Below are 17608 nucleotides of genomic sequence, written 5' to 3'. Positions count from 1 at the left end.
TGTAGTCGGACACCACTCAATGTGCAGTGACATGTGCAGCTTATTGCCGTGTCAGCGTCTCCTCTCTGTCACGAGAGTGGATTATATCAGGAGAATGTATTTGCTACGTCCACAGTTGTATCTTGACTGCGATACAGACAAAGAGAGGAAGAATGAAGCTGGCTGATCAGACGTGCTACTTGATTCCTTGCATGTGTCTGGTGCTTGTTGGCTAAAGATGACTAGCACTAGCATATGCTGGGGCTTACTAGGCAACACTCCTCCTATTTTCTCCGAAGGCAGCAAGAAGAGGACCTTTGGAATTGTCAGCAAGGAAATGGGCCTGTATGCATCCCGCATCTGTTTTGTGCATGCTTGGATGATAGGCTAGTACTAGCACATGCTGGAGGTTTATATGCTCACTTATCAAGTCAACCTTTGTGAACATTCCACAAAAAGAAGGTGGAATCCATGGCTGCTTGACTTCCCCTTGCATCTGTTCTGTGCTGGTATATAAACCACAACTAGCACTAGCACATGCTGGGGGAAGTTAGCAGGCATTTCAACCGGTGTGCAGCTCCACCCTGCTTCAATACATTTATTAGAAACCGAGGTCAAGTCACTGGTATTTGACAAGTGCTTGCAAAAGTTATGGCTAGCACTATCAAATGCTGGGGATTTTTCAGGGTACTGTCTTCCAAAGGGGTTGTGCATAGTATATCATTGGAAACATTGAAGAAGGTGTCCATTCCTCCTGGTATCTGCTTAGTGTTGGCCAATGGAGAAGCTAGCACTAGCAAATGCTAGAAGGAATGATCACCCCGAAGCAGCCTTTGTCCTCCACATGTCGTCATTCAATGAATCGAGTGATCTACCTGCAAGAGAAAATAGAATAGTTTGCAGACTGCTGTGACCAAAAGCCAGTGTGGATTGAATGTGTGCTTAGTATTTAATTGTTCACTCCACTGGACGTTAATCCTTGGTCATCATGCTAAGATAACAGATCCAATCAAGAGCTTTTGTCAGACGATCATCTTGTAGTCGGACACCACTCAATGTGCAGTGACATGTGCAGCTTATTGCCGTGTCAGCGTCTCCTCTCTGTCACGAGAGTGGACTATATCAGGAGAATGTATTTGCTACGTCCACAGTTGTATCTTGACTGCGATACAGACAAAGAGAGGAAGAATGAAGCTGGCTGATCAGACGTGCTACTTGATTCCTTGCATGTGTCTGGTGCTTGTTGGCTAAAGATGACTAGCACTAGCATATGCTGGGGCTTACTAGGCAACACTCCTCCTATTTTCTCCGAAGGCAGCAAGAAGAGGACCTTTGGAATTGTCAGCAAGGAAATGGGCCTGTATGCATCCCGCATCTGTTTTGTGCATGCTTGGATGATAGGCTAGCACTAGCACATGCTGGAGGTTTATATGCTCACTTATCAAGTCAACCTTTGTGAACATTCCACAAAAAGAGGATGGAATCCATGGCTGCTTGACTTCCCCTTGCATCTGTTCTGCGCTGGTATATAAACCACAACTAGCACTAGCACATGCTGGGGGAAGTTAGCAGGCATTTCAACCGGTGTGCAGCTCCACCCTGCTTCAATACATTTATTAGAAACCGAGGTCAAGTCACTGGTATTTGACAAGTGCTTGCAAAAGTTATGGCTAGCACTATCAAATGCTGGGGATTTTTCAGGGTACTGTCTTCCAAAGGGGTTGTGCATAGTATATCATTGGAAACATTGAAGAAGGTGTCCATTCCTCCTGGTATCTGCTTAGTGTTGGCCAATGGAGAAGCTAGCACTAGCAAATGCTAGAAGGAATGATCACCCCGAAGCAGCCTTTGTCCTCCACATGTCGTCATTCAAGGAATCGAGTGATCTACCTGCAAGAGAAAATAGAATAGTTTGCAGACTGCTGTGACCAAAAGCCAGTGTGGATTGAATGTGTGCTTAGTATTTAATTGTTCACTCCACTGGACGTTAATCCTTGGCTATCATGCTAAGATAACAGATCCAATCAAGAGCTTTTGTCAGACGATCATCTTGTAGTCGGACACCACTCAATGTGCAGTGACATGTGCAGCTTATTGCCGTGTCAGCGTCTCCTCTCTGTCACGAGAGTGGACTATATCAGGAGAATGTATTTGCTACGTCCACAGTTGTATCTTGACTGCGATACAGACAAAGAGAGGAAGAATGAAGCTGGCTGATCAGACGTGCTACTTGATTCCTTGCATGTGTCTGGTGCTTGTTGGCTAAAGATGACTAGCACTAGCATATGCTGGGGCTTACTAGGCAACACTCCTCCTATTTTCTCCGAAGGCAGCATGAAGAGGACCTTTGGAATTGTCAGCAAGGAAATGGGCCTGTATGCATCCCGCATCTGTTTTGTGCATGCTTGGATGATAGGCTAGTACTAGCACATGCTGGAGGTTTATATGCTCACTTATCAAGTCAACCTTTGTGAACATTCCACAAAAAGAAGGTGGAATCCATGGCTGCTTGACTTCCCCTTGCATCTGTTCTGTGCTGGTATATAAACCACAACTAGCACTAGCACATGCTGGGGGAAGTTAGCAGGCATTTCAACCGGTGTGCAGCTCCACCCTGCTTCAATACATTTATTAGAAACCGAGGTCAAGTCACTGGTATTTGACAAGTGCTTGCAAAAGTTATGGCTAGCACTATCAAATGCTGGGGATTTTTCAGGGTACTGTCTTCCAAAGGGGTTGTGCATAGTATATCATTGGAAACATTGAAGAAGGTGTCCATTCCTCCTGGTATCTGCTTAGTGTTGGCCAATGGAGAAGCTAGCACTAGCAAATGCTAGAAGGAATGATCACCCCGAAGCAGCCTTTGTCCTCCACATGTCGTCATTCAATGAATCGAGTGATCTACCTGCAAGAGAAAATAGAATAGTTTGCAGACTGCTGTGACCAAAAGCCAGTGTGGATTGAATGTGTGCTTAGTATTTAATTGTTCACTCCACTGGACGTTAATCCTTGGTCATCATGCTAAGATAACAGATCCAATCAAGAGCTTTTGTCAGACGATCATCTTGTAGTCGGACACCACTCAATGTGCAGTGACATGTGCAGCTTATTGCCGTGTCAGCGTCTCCTCTCTGTCACGAGAGTGGACTATATCAGGAGAATGTATTTGCTACGTCCACAGTTGTATCTTGACTGCGATACAGACAAAGAGAGGAAGAATGAAGCTGGCTGATCAGACGTGCTACTTGATTCCTTGCATGTGTCTGGTGCTTGTTGGCTAAAGATGACTAGCACTAGCATATGCTGGGGCTTACTAGGCAACACTCCTCCTATTTTCTCCGAAGGCAGCAAGAAGAGGACCTTTGGAATTGTCAGCAAGGAAATGGGCCTGTATGCATCCCGCATCTGTTTTGTGCATGCTTGGATGATAGGCTAGCACTAGCACATGCTGGAGGTTTATATGCTCACTTATCAAGTCAACCTTTGTGAACATTCCACAAAAAGAGGATGGAATCCATGGCTGCTTGACTTCCCCTTGCATCTGTTCTGCGCTGGTATATAAACCACAACTAGCACTAGCACATGCTGGGGGAAGTTAGCAGGCATTTCAACCGGTGTGCAGCTCCACCCTGCTTCAATACATTTATTAGAAACCGAGGTCAAGTCACTGGTATTTGACAAGTGCTTGCAAAAGTTATGGCTAGCACTATCAAATGCTGGGGATTTTTCAGGGTACTGTCTTCCAAAGGGGTTGTGCATAGTATATCATTGGAAACATTGAAGAAGGTGTCCATTCCTCCTGGTATCTGCTTAGTGTTGGCCAATGGAGAAGCTAGCACTAGCAAATGCTAGAAGGAATGATCACCCCGAAGCAGCCTTTGTCCTCCACATGTCGTCATTCAAGGAATCGAGTGATCTACCTGCAAGAGAAAATAGAATAGTTTGCAGACTGCTGTGACCAAAAGCCAGTGTGGATTGAATGTGTGCTTAGTATTTAATTGTTCACTCCACTGGACGTTAATCCTTGGCTATCATGCTAAGATAACAGATCCAATCAAGAGCTTTTGTCAGACGATCATCTTGTAGTCGGACACCACTCAATGTGCAGTGACATGTGCAGCTTATTGCCGTGTCAGCGTCTCCTCTCTGTCACGAGAGTGGACTATATCAGGAGAATGTATTTGCTACGTCCACAGTTGTATCTTGACTGCGATACAGACAAAGAGAGGAAGAATGAAGCTGGCTGATCAGACGTGCTACTTGATTCCTTGCATGTGTCTGGTGCTTGTTGGCTAAAGATGACTAGCACTAGCATATGCTGGGGCTTACTAGGCAACACTCCTCCTATTTTCTCCGAAGGCAGCATGAAGAGGACCTTTGGAATTGTCAGCAAGGAAATGGGCCTGTATGCATCCCGCATCTGTTTTGTGCATGCTTGGATGATAGGCTAGTACTAGCACATGCTGGAGGTTTATATGCTCACTTATCAAGTCAACCTTTGTGAACATTCCACAAAAAGAAGGTGGAATCCATGGCTGCTTGACTTCCCCTTGCATCTGTTCTGTGCTGGTATATAAACCACAACTAGCACTAGCACATGCTGGGGGAAGTTAGCAGGCATTTCAACCGGTGTGCAGCTCCACCCTGCTTCAATACATTTATTAGAAACCGAGGTCAAGTCACTGGTATTTGACAAGTGCTTGCAAAAGTTATGGCTAGCACTATCAAATGCTGGGGATTTTTCAGGGTACTGTCTTCCAAAGGGGTTGTGCATAGTATATCATTGGAAACATTGAAGAAGGTGTCCATTCCTCCTGGTATCTGCTTAGTGTTGGCCAATGGAGAAGCTAGCACTAGCAAATGCTAGAAGGAATGATCACCCCGAAGCAGCCTTTGTCCTCCACATGTCGTCATTCAATGAATCGAGTGATCTACCTGCAAGAGAAAATAGAATAGTTTGCAGACTGCTGTGACCAAAAGCCAGTGTGGATTGAATGTGTGCTTAGTATTTAATTGTTCACTCCACTGGACGTTAATCCTTGGTCATCATGCTAAGATAACAGATCCAATCAAGAGCTTTTGTCAGACGATCATCTTGTAGTCGGACACCACTCAATGTGCAGTGACATGTGCAGCTTATTGCCGTGTCAGCGTCTCCTCTCTGTCACGAGAGTGGACTATATCAGGAGAATGTATTTGCTACGTCCACAGTTGTATCTTGACTGCGATACAGACAAAGAGAGGAAGAATGAAGCTGGCTGATCAGACGTGCTACTTGATTCCTTGCATGTGTCTGGTGCTTGTTGGCTAAAGATGACTAGCACTAGCATATGCTGGGGCTTACTAGGCAACACTCCTCCTATTTTCTCCGAAGGCAGCAAGAAGAGGACCTTTGGAATTGTCAGCAAGGAAATGGGCCTGTATGCATCCCGCATCTGTTTTGTGCATGCTTGGATGATAGGCTAGCACTAGCACATGCTGGAGGTTTATATGCTCACTTATCAAGTCAACCTTTGTGAACATTCCACAAAAAGAGGATGGAATCCATGGCTGCTTGACTTCCCCTTGCATCTGTTCTGCGCTGGTATATAAACCACAACTAGCACTAGCACATGCTGGGGGAAGTTAGCAGGCATTTCAACCGGTGTGCAGCTCCACCCTGCTTCAATACATTTATTAGAAACCGAGGTCAAGTCACTGGTATTTGACAAGTGCTTGCAAAAGTTATGGCTAGCACTATCAAATGCTGGGGATTTTTCAGGGTACTGTCTTCCAAAGGGGTTGTGCATAGTATATCATTGGAAACATTGAAGAAGGTGTCCATTCCTCCTGGTATCTGCTTAGTGTTGGCCAATGGAGAAGCTAGCACTAGCAAATGCTAGAAGGAATGATCACCCCGAAGCAGCCTTTGTCCTCCACATGTCGTCATTCAAGGAATCGAGTGATCTACCTGCAAGAGAAAATAGAATAGTTTGCAGACTGCTGTGACCAAAAGCCAGTGTGGATTGAATGTGTGCTTAGTATTTAATTGTTCACTCCACTGGACGTTAATCCTTGGCTATCATGCTAAGATAACAGATCCAATCAAGAGCTTTTGTCAGACGATCATCTTGTAGTCGGACACCACTCAATGTGCAGTGACATGTGCAGCTTATTGCCGTGTCAGCGTCTCCTCTCTGTCACGAGAGTGGACTATATCAGGAGAATGTATTTGCTACGTCCACAGTTGTATCTTGACTGCGATACAGACAAAGAGAGGAAGAATGAAGCTGGCTGATCAGACGTGCTACTTGATTCCTTGCATGTGTCTGGTGCTTGTTGGCTAAAGATGACTAGCACTAGCATATGCTGGGGCTTACTAGGCAACACTCCTCCTATTTTCTCCGAAGGCAGCATGAAGAGGACCTTTGGAATTGTCAGCAAGGAAATGGGCCTGTATGCATCCCGCATCTGTTTTGTGCATGCTTGGATGATAGGCTAGCACTAGCACATGCTGGAGGTTTATATGCTCACTTATCAAGTCAACCTTTGTGAACATTCCACAAAAAGAAGGTGGAATCCATGGCTGCTTGACTTCCCCTTGCATCTGTTCTGTGCTGGTATATAAACCACAACTAGCACTAGCACATGCTGGGGGAAGTTAGCAGGCATTTCAACCGGTGTGCAGCTCCACCCTGCTTCAATACATTTATTAGAAACCGAGGTCAAGTCACTGGTATTTGACAAGTGCTTGCAAAAGTTATGGCTAGCACTATCAAATGCTGGGGATTTTTCAGGGTACTGTCTTCCAAAGGGGTTGTGCATAGTATATCATTGGAAACATTGAAGAAGGTGTCCATTCCTCCTGGTATCTGCTTAGTGTTGGCCAATGGAGAAGCTAGCACTAGCAAATGCTAGAAGGAATGATCACCCCGAAGCAGCCTTTGTCCTCCACATGTCGTCATTCAATGAATCGAGTGATCTACCTGCAAGAGAAAATAGAATAGTTTGCAGACTGCTGTGACCAAAAGCCAGTGTGGATTGAATGTGTGCTTAGTATTTAATTGTTCACTCCACTGGACGTTAATCCTTGGTCATCATGCTAAGATAACAGATCCAATCAAGAGCTTTTGTCAGACGATCATCTTGTAGTCGGACACCACTCAATGTGCAGTGACATGTGCAGCTTATTGCCGTGTCAGCGTCTCCTCTCTGTCACGAGAGTGGACTATATCAGGAGAATGTATTTGCTACGTCCACAGTTGTATCTTGACTGCGATACAGACAAAGAGAGGAAGAATGAAGCTGGCTGATCAGACGTGCTACTTGATTCCTTGCATGTGTCTGGTGCTTGTTGGCTAAAGATGACTAGCACTAGCATATGCTGGGGCTTACTAGGCAACACTCCTCCTATTTTCTCCGAAGGCAGCAAGAAGAGGACCTTTGGAATTGTCAGCAAGGAAATGGGCCTGTATGCATCCCGCATCTGTTTTGTGCATGCTTGGATGATAGGCTAGCACTAGCACATGCTGGAGGTTTATATGCTCACTTATCAAGTCAACCTTTGTGAACATTCCACAAAAAGAGGATGGAATCCATGGCTGCTTGACTTCCCCTTGCATCTGTTCTGCGCTGGTATATAAACCACAACTAGCACTAGCACATGCTGGGGGAAGTTAGCAGGCATTTCAACCGGTGTGCAGCTCCACCCTGCTTCAATACATTTATTAGAAACCGAGGTCAAGTCACTGGTATTTGACAAGTGCTTGCAAAAGTTATGGCTAGCACTATCAAATGCTGGGGATTTTTCAGGGTACTGTCTTCCAAAGGGGTTGTGCATAGTATATCATTGGAAACATTGAAGAAGGTGTCCATTCCTCCTGGTATCTGCTTAGTGTTGGCCAATGGAGAAGCTAGCACTAGCAAATGCTAGAAGGAATGATCACCCCGAAGCAGCCTTTGTCCTCCACATGTCGTCATTCAAGGAATCGAGTGATCTACCTGCAAGAGAAAATAGAATAGTTTGCAGACTGCTGTGACCAAAAGCCAGTGTGGATTGAATGTGTGCTTAGTATTTAATTGTTCACTCCACTGGACGTTAATCCTTGGTCATCATGCTAAGATAACAGATCCAATCAAGAGCTTTTGTCAGACGATCATCTTGTAGTCGGACACCACTCAATGTGCAGTGACATGTGCAGCTTATTGCCGTGTCAGCGTCTCCTCTCTGTCACGAGAGTGGACTATATCAGGAGAATGTATTTGCTACGTCCACAGTTGTATCTTGACTGCGATACAGACAAAGAGAGGAAGAATGAAGCTGGCTGATCAGACGTGCTACTTGATTCCTTGCATGTGTCTGGTGCTTGTTGGCTAAAGATGACTAGCACTAGCATATGCTGGGGCTTACTAGGCAACACTCCTCCTATTTTCTCCGAAGGCAGCAAGAAGAGGACCTTTGGAATTGTCAGCAAGGAAATGGGCCTGTATGCATCCCGCATCTGTTTTGTGCATGCTTGGATGATAGGCTAGCACTAGCACATGCTGGAGGTTTATATGCTCACTTATCAAGTCAACCTTTGTGAACATTCCACAAAAAGAGGATGGAATCCATGGCTGCTTGACTTCCCCTTGCATCTGTTCTGTGCTGGTATATAAACCACAACTAGCACTAGCACATGCTGGGGGAAGTTAGCAGGCATTTCAACCGGTGTGCAGCTCCACCCTGCTTCAATACATTTATTAGAAACCGAGGTCAAGTCACTGGTATTTGACAAGTGCTTGCAAAAGTTATGGCTAGCACTATCAAATGCTGGGGATTTTTCAGGGTACTGTCTTCCAAAGGGGTTGTGCATAGTATATCATTGGAAACATTGAAGAAGGTGTCCATTCCTCCTGGTATCTGCTTAGTGTTGGCCAATGGAGAAGCTAGCACTAGCAAATGCTAGAAGGAATGATCACCCCGAAGCAGCCTTTGTCCTCCACATGTCGTCATTCAAGGAATCGAGTGATCTACCTGCAAGAGAAAATAGAATAGTTTGCAGACTGCTGTGACCAAAAGCCAGTGTGGATTGAATGTGTGCTTAGTATTTAATTGTTCACTCCACTGGACGTTAATCCTTGGCTATCATGCTAAGATAACAGATCCAATCAAGAGCTTTTGTCAGACGATCATCTTGTAGTCGGACACCACTCAATGTGCAGTGACATGTGCAGCTTATTGCCGTGTCAGCGTCTCCTCTCTGTCACGAGAGTGGACTATATCAGGAGAATGTATTTGCTACGTCCACAGTTGTATCTTGACTGCGATACAGACAAAGAGAGGAAGAATGAAGCTGGCTGATCAGACGTGCTACTTGATTCCTTGCATGTGTCTGGTGCTTGTTGGCTAAAGATGACTAGCACTAGCATATGCTGGGGGTTACTAGGCAACACTCCTCCTATTTTCTCCGAAGGCAGCAAGAAGAGGACCTTTGGAATTGTCAGCAAGGAAATGGGCCTGTATGCATCCCGCATCTGTTTTGTGCATGCTTGGATGATAGGCTAGCACTAGCACATGCTGGAGGTTTATATGCTCACTTATCAAATCAACCTTTGTGAACATTCCACAAAAAGAGGATGGAATCCATGGCTGCTTGACTTCCCCTTGCATCTGTTCTGTGCTGGTATATAAACCACAACTAGCACTAGCACATGCTGGGGGAAGTTAGCAGGCATTTCAACCGGTGTGCAGCTCCACCCTGCTTCAATACATTTATTAGAAACCGAGGTCAAGTCACTGGTATTTGACAAGTGCTTGCAAAAGTTATGGCTAGCACTATCAAATGCTGGGGATTTTTCAGGGTACTGTCTTCCAAAGGGGTTGTGCATAGTATATCATTGGAAACATTGAAGAAGGTGTCCATTCCTCCTGGTATCTGCTTAGTGTTGGCCAATGGAGAAGCTAGCACTAGCAAATGCTAGAAGGAATGATCACCCCGAAGCAGCCTTTGTCCTCCACATGTCGTCATTCAAGGAATCGAGTGATCTACCTGCAAGAGAAAATAGAATAGTTTGCAGACTGCTGTGACCAAAAGCCAGTGTGGATTGAATGTGTGCTTAGTATTTAATTGTTCACTCCACTGGACGTTAATCCTTGGCTATCATGCTAAGATAACAGATCCAATCAAGAGCTTTTGTCAGACGATCATCTTGTAGTCGGACACCACTCAATGTGCAGTGACATGTGCAGCTTATTGCCGTGTCAGCGTCTCCTCTCTGTCACGAGAGTGGACTATATCAGGAGAATGTATTTGCTACGTCCACAGTTGTATCTTGACTGCGATACAGACAAAGAGAGGAAGAATGAAGCTGGCTGATCAGACGTGCTACTTGATTCCTTGCATGTGTCTGGTGCTTGTTGGCTAAAGATGACTAGCACTAGCATATGCTGGGGCTTACTAGGCAACACTCCTCCTATTTTCTCCGAAGGCAGCAAGAAGAGGACCTTTGGAATTGTCAGCAAGGAAATGGGCCTGTATGTATCCCGCATCTGTTTTGTGCATGCTTGGATGATAGGCTAGCACTAGCACATGCTGGGGGTTTATATGCTCACTTATCAAGTCAACCTTTGTGAACATTCCACAAAAAGAAGATGGAATCCATGGCTGCTTGACTTCCCCATGCATCTGTTCTGTGCTGGTATATAAACCACAACTAGCACTAGCACATGCTGGGGGAAGTTAGCAGGCATTTCAACCGGTGTGCAGCTCCACCCTGCTTCAATACATTTATTAGAAACCGAGGTCAAGTCACTGGTATTTGACAAGTGCTTGCAAAAGTTATGGCTAGCACTATCAAATGCTGGGGATTTTTCAGGGTACTGTCTTCCAAAGGGGTTGTGCATAGTATATCATTGGAAACATTGAAGAAGGTGTCCATTCCTCCTGGTATCTGCTTAGTGTTGGTCAATGGAGAAGCTAGCACTAGCAAATGCTAGAAGGAATGATCACCCCTAAGCAACCTTTGTCCTCCACATGTCGTCATTCAAGGAATCGAGTGATCTACCTGCAAGAGAAAATAGAATAGTTTGCAGACTGCTGTGGCCAAAAGCCAGTGTGGATTGAATGTGTGCTTAGCATTTAATTGTTCACTCCACTGGACGTTAATCCTTGGCTATCATGCTAAGATAACAGATCCAATCAAGAGCTTTTGTCAGACGATCATCTTGTAGTCGGACATCACTCAATGTGCAGTGACATGTGCAGCTTATTGCCGTGTCAGCGTCTCCTCTCTGTCACGAGAGTGGACTATATCAGGAGAATGTATTTGCTACGTCCACAGTTGTATCTTGACTGCGATACAGACAAAGAGAGGAAGAATGAAGCTGGCTGATCAGACGTGCTACTTGATTCCTTGCATGTGTCTGGTGCTTGTTGGCTAAAGATGACTAGCACTAGCATATGCTGGGGGTTACTAGGCAACACTCCTCCTATTTTCTCCGAAGGCAGCAAGAAGAGGACCTTTGGAATTGCCAGCAAGGAAATGGGCCTGTATGCATCCCGCATCTGTTTTGTGCATGCTTGGATGATAGGCTAGCACTAGCACATGCTGGGGGTTTATATGCTCACTTATCAAGTCAACCTTTGTGAACATTCCACAAAAAGAAGATGGAATCCATGGCTGCTTGACTTCCCCATGCATCTGTTCTGTGCTGGTATATAAACCACAACTAGCACTAGCACATGCTGGGGGAAGTTAGCAGGCATTTCAACCGGTGTGCAGCTCCACCCTGCTTCAATACATTTATTAGAAACCGAGGTCAAGTCACTGGTATTTGACAAGTGCTTGCAAAAGTTATGGCTAGCACTATCAAATGCTGGGGATTTTTCAGGGTACTGTCTTCCAAAGGGGTTGTGCATAGTATATCATTGGAAACATTGAAGAAGGTGTCCATTCCTCCTGGTATCTGCTTAGTGTTGGCCAATGGAGAAGCTAGCACTAGCAAATGCTAGAAGGAATGATCACCCCGAAGCAGCCTTTGTCCTCCACATGTCGTCATTCAAGGAATCGAGTGATCTACCTGCAAGAGAAAATAGAATAGTTTGCAGACTGCTGTGACCAAAAGCCAGTGTGGATTGAATGTGTGCTTAGTATTTAATTGTTCACTCCACTGGACGTTAATCCTTGGCTATCATGCTAAGATAACAGATCCAATCAAGAGCTTTTGTCAGACGATCATCTTGTAGTCGGACACCACTCAATGTGCAGTGACATGTGCAGCTTATTGCCGTGTCAGCGTCTCCTCTCTGTCACGAGAGTGGACTATATCAGGAGAATGTATTTGCTACGTCCACAGTTGTATCTTGACTGCGATACAGACAAAGAGAGGAAGAATGAAGCTGGCTGATCAGACGTGCTACTTGATTCCTTGCATGTGTCTGGTGCTTGTTGGCTAAAGATGACTAGCACTAGCATATGCTGGGGGTTACTAGGCAACACTCCTCCTATTTTCTCCGAAGGCAGCAAGAAGAGGACCTTTGGAATTGTCAGCAAGGAAATGGGCCTGTATGCATCCCGCATCTGTTTTGTGCATGCTTGGATGATAGGCTAGCACTAGCACATGCTGGAGGTTTATATGCTCACTTATCAAGTCAACCTTTGTGAACATTCCACAAAAAGAGGATGGAATCCATGGCTGCTTGACTTCCCCTTGCATCTGTTCTGCGCTGGTATATAAACCACAACTAGCACTAGCACATGCTGGGGGAAGTTAGCAGGCATTTCAACCGGTGTGCAGCTCCACCCTGCTTCAATACATTTATTAGAAACCGAGGTCAAGTCACTGGTATTTGACAAGTGCTTGCAAAAGTTATGGCTAGCACTATCAAATGCTGGGGATTTTTCAGGGTACTGTCTTCCAAAGGGGTTGTGCATAGTATATCATTGGAAAGATTGAAGAAGGTGTCCATTCCTCCTGGTATCTGCTTAGTGTTGGCCAATGGAGAAGCTAGCACTAGCAAATGCTAGAAGGAATGATCACCCCGAAGCAGCCTTTGTCCTCCACATGTCGTCATTCAATGAATCGAGTGATCTACCTGCAAGAGAAAATAGAATAGTTTGCAGACTGCTGTGACCAAAAGCCAGTGTGGATTGAATGTGTGCTTAGTATTTAATTGTTCACTCCACTGGACGTTAATCCTTGGTCATCATGCTAAGATAACAGATCCAATCAAGAGCTTTTGTCAGACGATCATCTTGTAGTCGGACACCACTCAATGTGCAGTGACATGTGCAGCTTATTGCCGTGTCAGCGTCTCCTCTCTGTCACGAGAGTGGACTATATCAGGAGAATGTATTTGCTACGTCCACAGTTGTATCTTGACTGCGATACAGACAAAGAGAGGAAGAATGAAGCTGGCTGATCAGACGTGCTACTTGATTCCTTGCATGTGTCTGGTGCTTGTTGGCTAAAGATGACTAGCACTAGCATATGCTGGGGCTTACTAGGCAACACTCCTCCTATTTTCTCCGAAGGCAGCAAGAAGAGGACCTTTGGAATTGTCAGCAAGGAAATGGGCCTGTATGCATCCCGCATCTGTTTTGTGCATGCTTGGATGATAGGCTAGCACTAGCACATGCTGGAGGTTTATATGCTCACTTATCAAGTCAACCTTTGTGAACATTCCACAAAAAGAGGATGGAATCCATGGCTGCTTGACTTCCCCTTGCATCTGTTCTGCGCTGGTATATAAACCACAACTAGCACTAGCACATGCTGGGGGAAGTTAGCAGGCATTTCAACCGGTGTGCAGCTCCACCCTGCTTCAATACATTTATTAGAAACCGAGGTCAAGTCACTGGTATTTGACAAGTGCTTGCAAAAGTTATGGCTAGCACTATCAAATGCTGGGGATTTTTCAGGGTACTGTCTTCCAAAGGGGTTGTGCATAGTATATCATTGGAAACATTGAAGAAGGTGTCCATTCCTCCTGGTATCTGCTTAGTGTTGGCCAATGGAGAAGCTAGCACTAGCAAATGCTAGAAGGAATGATCACCCCGAAGCAGCCTTTGTCCTCCACATGTCGTCATTCAAGGAATCGAGTGATCTACCTGCAAGAGAAAATAGAATAGTTTGCAGACTGCTGTGACCAAAAGCCAGTGTGGATTGAATGTGTGCTTAGCATTTAATTGTTCACTCCACTGGACGTTAATCCTTGGCTATCATGGTAAGATAACAGATCCAATCAAGAGCTTTTGTCAGACGATCATCTTGTAGTCGGACACCACTCAATGTGCAGTGACATGTGCAGCTTATTGCCGTGTCAGCGTCTCCTCTCTGTCACGAGAGTGGACTATATCAGGAGAATGTATTTGCTACGTCCACAGTTGTATCTTGACTGCGATACAGACAAAGAGAGGAAGAATGAAGCTGGCTGATCAGACGTGCTACTTGATTCCTTGCATGTGTCTGGTGCTTGTTGGCTAAAGATGACTAGCACTAGCATATGCTGGGGGTTACTAGGCAACACTCCTCCTATTTTCTCCGAAGGCAGCAAGAAGAGGACCTTTGGAATTGTCAGCAAGGAAATGGGCCTGTATGCATCCCGCATCTGTTTTGTGCATGCTTGGATGATAGGCTAGCACTAGCACATGCTGGGGGTTTATATGCTCACTTATCAAGTCAACCTTTGTGAACATTCCACAAAAAGAAGATGGAATCCATGGCTGCTTGACTTCCCCATGCATCTGTTCTGTGCTGGTATATAAACCACAACTAGCACTAGCACATGCTGGGGGAAGTTAGCAGGCATTTCAACCGGTGTGCAGCTCCACCCTGCTTCAATACATTTATTAGAAACCGAGGTCAAGTCACTGGTATTTGACAAGTGCTTGCAAAAGTTATGGCTAGCACTATCAAATGCTGGGGATTTTTCAGGGTACTGTCTTCCAAAGGGGTTGTGCATAGTATATCATTGGAAAGATTGAAGAAGGTGTCCATTCCTCCTGGTATCTGCTTAGTGTTGGCCAATGGAGAAGCTAGCACTAGCAAATGCTAGAAGGAATGATCACCCCGAAGCAGCCTTTGTCCTCCACATGTCGTCATTCAAGGAATCGAGTGATCTACCTGCAAGAGAAAATAGAATAGTTTGCATACTGCTGTGGCCAAAAGCCAGTGTGGATTGAATGTGTGCTTAGTATTTAATTGTTCACTCCACTGGACGTTAATCCTTGGCTATCATGCTAAGATAACAGATCCAATCAAGAGCTTTTGTCAGACGATCATCTTGTAGTCGGACACCACTCAATGTGCAGTGACATGTGCAGCTTATTGCCGTGTCAGCGTCTCCTCTCTGTCACGAGAGTGGACTATATCAGGAGAATGTATTTGCTACGTCCACAGTTGTATCTTGACTGCGATACAGACAAAGAGAGGAAGAATGAAGCTGGCTGATCAGACGTGCTACTTGATTCCTTGCATGTGTCTGGTGCTTGTTGGCTAAAGATGACTAGCACTAGCATATGCTGGGGGTTACTAGGCAACACTCCTCCTATTTTCTCCGAAGGCAGCAAGAAGAGGACCTTTGGAATTGTCAGCAAGGAAATGGGCCTGTATGTATCAAGCATCTGTTTTGTGCATGCTTGGATGATAGGCTAGCACTAGCACATGCTGGGGGTTTATATGCTCACTTATCAAGTCAACCTTTGTGAACATTCCACAAAAAGAAGATGGAATCCATGGCTGCTTGACTTCCCCATGCATCTGTTCTGTGCTGGTATATAAACCACAACTAGCACTAGCACATGCTGGGGGAAGTTAGCAGGCATTTCAACCGGTGTGCAGCTCCACCCTGCTTCAATACATTTATTAGAAACCGAGGTCAAGTCACTGGTATTTGACAAGTGCTTGCAAAAGTTATGGCTAGCACTATCAAATGCTGGGGATTTTTCAGGGTACTGTCTTCCAAAGGGGTTGTGCATAGTATATCATTGGAAACATTGAAGAAGGTGTCCATTCCTCCTGGTATCTGCTTAGTGTTGGTCAATGGAGAAGCTAGCACTAGCAAATGCTAGAAGGAATGATCACCCCGAAGCAACCTTTGTCCTCCACATGTCGTCATTCAAGGAATCGAGTGATCTACCTGCAAGAGAAAATAGAATAGTTTGCAGACTGCTGTGACCAAAAGCCAGTGTGGATTGAATGTGTGCTTAGCATTTAATTGTTCACTCCACTGGACGTTAATCCTTGGCTATCATGGTAAGATAACAGATCCAATCAAGAGCTTTTGTCAGACGATCATCTTGTAGTCGGACACCACTCAATGTGCAGTGACATGTGCAGCTTATTGCCGTGTCAGCGTCTCCTCTCTGTCACGAGAGTGGACTATATCAGGAGAATGTATTTGCTACGTCCACAGTTGTATCTTGACTGCGATACAGACAAAGAGAGGAAGAATGAAGCTGGCTGATCAGACGTGCTACTTGATTCCTTGCATGTGTCTGGTGCTTGTTGGCTAAAGATGACTAGCACTAGCATATGCTGGGGGTTACTAGGCAACACTCCTCCTATTTTCTCCGAAGGCAGCAAGAAGAGGACCTTTGGAATTGTCAGCAAGGAAATGGGCCTGTATGCATCCCGCATCTGTTTTGTGCATGCTTGGATGATAGGCTAGCACTAGCACATGCTGGGGGTTTATATGCTCACTTATCAAGTCAACCTTTGTGAACATTCCACAAAAAGAAGATGGAATCCATGGCTGCTTGACTTCCCCATGCATCTGTTCTGTGCTGGTATATAAACCACAACTAGCACTAGCACATGCTGGGGGAAGTTAGCAGGCATTTCAACCGGTGTGCAGCTCCACCCTGCTTCAATACATTTATTAGAAACCGAGGTCAAGTCACTGGTATTTGACAAGTGCTTGCAAAAGTTATGGCTAGCACTATCAAATGCTGGGGATTTTTCAGGGTACTGTCTTCCAAAGGGGTTGTGCATAGTATATCATTGGAAACATTGAAGAAGGTGTCCATTCCTCCTGGTATCTGCTTAGTGTTGGCCAATGGAGAAGCTAGCACTAGCAAATGCTAGAAGGAATGATCACCCCGAAGCAGCCTTTGTCCTCCACATGTCGTCATTCAAGGAATCGAGTGATCTACCTGCAAGAGAAAATAGAATAGTTTGCATACTGCTGTGGCCAAAAGCCAGTGTGGATTGAATGTGTGCTTAGTATTTAATTGTTCACTCCACTGGACGTTAATCCTTGGCTATCATGCTAAGATAACAGATCCAATCAAGAGCTTTTGTCAGACGATCATCTTGTAGTCGGACACCACTCAATGTGCAGTGACATGTGCAGCTTATTGCCGTGTCAGCGTCTCCTCTCTGTCACGAGAGTGGACTATATCAGGAGAATGTATTTGCTACGTCCACAGTTGTATCTTGACTGCGATACAGACAAAGAGAGGAAGAATGAAGCTGGCTGATCAGACGTGCTACTTGATTCCTTGCATGTGTCTGGTGCTTGTTGGCTAAAGATGACTAGCACTAGCATATGCTGGGGGTTACTAGGCAACACTCCTCCTATTTTCTCCGAAGGCAGCAAGAAGAGGACCTTTGGAATTGTCAGCAAGGAAATGGGCCTGTATGTATCCCGCATCTGTTTTGTGCATG

Source organism: Haliotis asinina, chromosome 5, assembly GCF_037392515.1.
Source record: "Haliotis asinina isolate JCU_RB_2024 chromosome 5, JCU_Hal_asi_v2, whole genome shotgun sequence".
Lineage (NCBI taxonomy): Eukaryota > Metazoa > Mollusca > Gastropoda > Lepetellida > Haliotidae > Haliotis > Haliotis asinina.
Note: the sequence above shows the minus strand (reverse complement) of the source record.